The sequence below is a fragment of the Lissotriton vulgaris genome, chromosome 2_1, assembly GCF_964263255.1.
Source record: "Lissotriton vulgaris chromosome 2_1, aLisVul1.2, whole genome shotgun sequence".
Classification (NCBI taxonomy): domain Eukaryota; kingdom Metazoa; phylum Chordata; class Amphibia; order Caudata; family Salamandridae; genus Lissotriton; species Lissotriton vulgaris.
Genome location: NC_141687.1, coordinates 1,137,615,951 through 1,137,619,458, shown reverse-complemented (window position 1 = coordinate 1,137,619,458; position 3,508 = coordinate 1,137,615,951). Strand labels below are relative to the sequence as shown.

Sequence of the window (3,508 nt, the reverse complement as noted above, 5' to 3'; positions counted from 1 at the left end):
GTGAGTAAATTGGCCATTTTCATGCACTTTTTTTTTTTTTTTTTATTGCCAAGACAGAATTAATTCTTTTCAAGAAATATGCAATGATCAGAACACAACCATTTTACTTTTTTCCACTGGTCTTCCAACAGGAAAGGCTTTGAACAAAGCCATAAATAAAAGTGGTGCAACACTGGACCGGTTTATAGACTGCAATACAGTGGAAAGAGCAGAAAAAAAGCTGGCTGCAGTCAGAAAATTCATCCTACAAGAAAGTGTGTGAACAGACATCTGTATCAGTACTTTGGAAACTTATTTCGCTGAAATGATTATACCTTGGGTGCACGGACATATATTTGGGAAATTACCAGAGGTAGCCAAACTGAAATCGCCACCTCTGCTACCATTAGCCCCTCCACAATCTCCTATTTGATGAGGAAGTACTAGGAAAAAGAGTAAAACAGAAAGTAAATGGTGCTATTTACATTCTTTTCCTTCATGACCCGAGAGGAGGGGTAGCAAAATCTGCACCAAATGCCAAACCAGGGATAGCAGCTGCTACAACATGTATGGGTCTGTGTACTCTTGTGTGCGCTGAAATACACTTGTCACAACAACATATAACATTATACTTTGCTATGTGAAATTGCACAACGTAGTACAATCTGGGAGGAAATCCTAGTAGCTTGCTGGAATGTTCAACCTTTAGCTTGTTTAAGTTGCCTATAAACGCTAAAATTTGGCACTAATGGCATTGTCTTCTTGGACAGATCAAAGAAATTAGAATAACCGGAGATAAGGAGTGGGTGTCTCTGCATATGTGCCTTGGGAAAAAAAATGTGTGCAGGCCCCTTCCCAAGTTGGACATGGGTTTTATTACCCTACGCTCCACAAGACAAAATAAAGACCAAGGCTTCATAATAGCCAACGTAAGTCAGGAAATAAACTGGTTCTGCATGAAATGCTTGCAAACTCGATAACAAAAAAGTCCCCTAAAAACAGGCTGCTCTTCACCTCCGAAAGTAGTGAAAACACAGGAATATTGTGTATCTGACTTCAAAAAACATCCCTAAAGGAAAGTTTGCTGCCAGCAGCACACAGACCAGGACACTGCTTTGTGGATTGCTACAGTTAACATACCTGGTTCTGCCCGTTTTCTTGAAGTTTTCACAATTTACGTTTGCAATTTACAGACAGCAAGTATACGACATAGTGTACAACTTTTAACAGGCCATCTTTTGCTTCTATGTACATTATGCAGGCTAGTACATTTGCAACAGAAGATAATGGATTGTTTTAACAGTTTTGTAAAACAAAACTTCCAAAAAGGCTTGAATGTGAACATTATTAACACGCAAACACTCATTTTCTCTTTTACACATTCAGGTTCTCTGAGGTGGGAGGTTGCCCAACTAGATCACAGCATTCAAAGTCTCTCCAGTTAGGGTTGATAATTTCATATTTCAGGCTCAGATAGAGGACTCGGAAGCAACACGAGTCAGTGCAAAAAAAGCTCTGCCCTCTTTGGGCCCACTGCCTGGAATTATTTTTACGGACTGCTTTCAAACACGTCCACATTGGGTGCGAGATATGTGCAATTGAAGAATTATGCCCAGGGCGGGTGGCACAGAGGTACCCAGATTTTGGCAAGTGCCTGTTGAGGGCTCATGCATCATCAAAAAATAAAGGCTGGTCCTGGGGCTACTTCATTTTTCACGCAGGACACAGACGCCGGCATCACAACGCTGGGTTCCCATTGATGTCACCACCTCCCAGCTGTCGATAATGGGATCGTAGCACTCGATGCTGCTCAGCAGAGAGTTTCCATCATACCCTGCTATTGCATAAAGCCTCCCTCGCAGCACTGTTGCACCCACATAGCACCTTGGCGTGGTCATACTGGTGACTGTCGTCCAGGAATCCGTCCAGATGTTGTATGCCTCCACAGAAGAGAGATGTGCTGTTCCATCGAAGCCCCCTACCACATATATGTGGTCATTTAAAAGAGAGACGCCAGCGCCTGAACGCTTTGTGGCCATTGGTGTGGCATTTGACCAGTGCCCTGTGTGAGGGTCATACTTTTCTACCGAGCTTAAAATGTTCAGGCCATCGTATCCTCCTCCAAGAGCGGTGGCCCCCGCTAATCCTCGACGCACATTCATGGGAGCCACAGGGTACCAAACGCCATCCTCTTCAGATGTGAAATGAAATGAAATGAAATGAAAAATTGCATTTGTATAGCGCATAACCGCCCTTGGGCCTCACAGCGCTTCCGCAGCTAATCCAAGCATTCCACTGAACTGAGCCGGGAGCGGCCATCGTACCCACCAATCACATAGATGCGATCATTGAGCCTGTGCCGTCGCTTGGTCTGTGCGTGCACTGTTTGGGGCTCACGCCCCCGGTTTTGGTAGTGTATCGGCCGCTACCCGGGCCCGGAGGAAAAAGAGGTGGGGGAAATAACGAGGCATGTTTTTGCGAGGTAATTGACCCCGTATCTCTGCTTCACTCACATCCTCCGGGTCCCCAATGATGCAAGACCATGGCTCCCAAGAACATCATGACCAACTCCCACGCCAAGTCCATCCTGAATTCAATGAACTCCCTGCGCAAGAGTAACACGCTCTGTGATATCATCCTGAAAGTTGACGAAAAGGAGTTTCCTGCCCAACGCATTGTACTGGCAGCTTGCAGTGACTATTTCTGTGCCATGTTCACCAGCGAGCTTTCAGAAAAGGGAAAACCGTTTGTGGATATACAGGGCCTCACCGCTGCCATCATGGAAATTCTCCTGGATTTTGTCTACACTGAGACTGTGCATGTAACAGTAGAAAACGTGCAGGAGTTACTGCCAGCTGCATGTTTGCTTCAGCTAAAAGGTGTGAAACGAGCTTGCTGTGAATTTCTGGAAAGCCAGCTAGATCCGTCGAACTGTTTGGGGATTCGTGATTTTGCGGAGACACACAACTGTGTAGATCTGATGCAGGCCGCCGAGGTGTTCAGCCAGAAGCATTTTCCTGAGGTTGTGCAGCATGAAGAGTTCATCCTCCAGCATCAGGAGGAAGTGGAGAAACTCATCAAGTGTGATGAAATTCAGGTGGACTCCGATGAGCCTGTGTTTGAAGCAGTCATAAACTGGAGGAAGCACTCAAAGAAGTAGAGGGAGGAGTCTCTGCCGGACCTCCTTCAATATGTGCGCATACCACTTCTCACTCCCAGATATATCACTGATGTCGTTGATGTGGAGCCCCTGATTCACTGCAGCTTATCTTGCAGGGATTTGGTAGATGAAGCAAAGAAATTCCACCTGAGGCCTGAATTGCGGAGTCAAATGCAGGGACCAAGGACTAGGGCACGACTCGGGGCTAATGAAGTGCTACTTGTAATTGGAGGTTTTGGGAGCCAGCAGTCTCCAATTGATATTGTAGAGAAGTATGACCCCAAAACCCATGAATGGAGCTTTCTGCCGAGCATTACCCGTAAAAGGCGATATGTTGCCACAGTGTCGCTCATTTTCATGCACTTTTAA

General features: G+C 45.7%; 1 pseudogene; it reads left to right on the top strand.

Moving 5' to 3' along the window:
- Positions 1–2,521: 2,521 nt before the first annotated feature.
- On the top strand, positions 2,522–3,508 carry LOC147731709 (kelch-like protein 12 pseudogene; annotated as a pseudogene).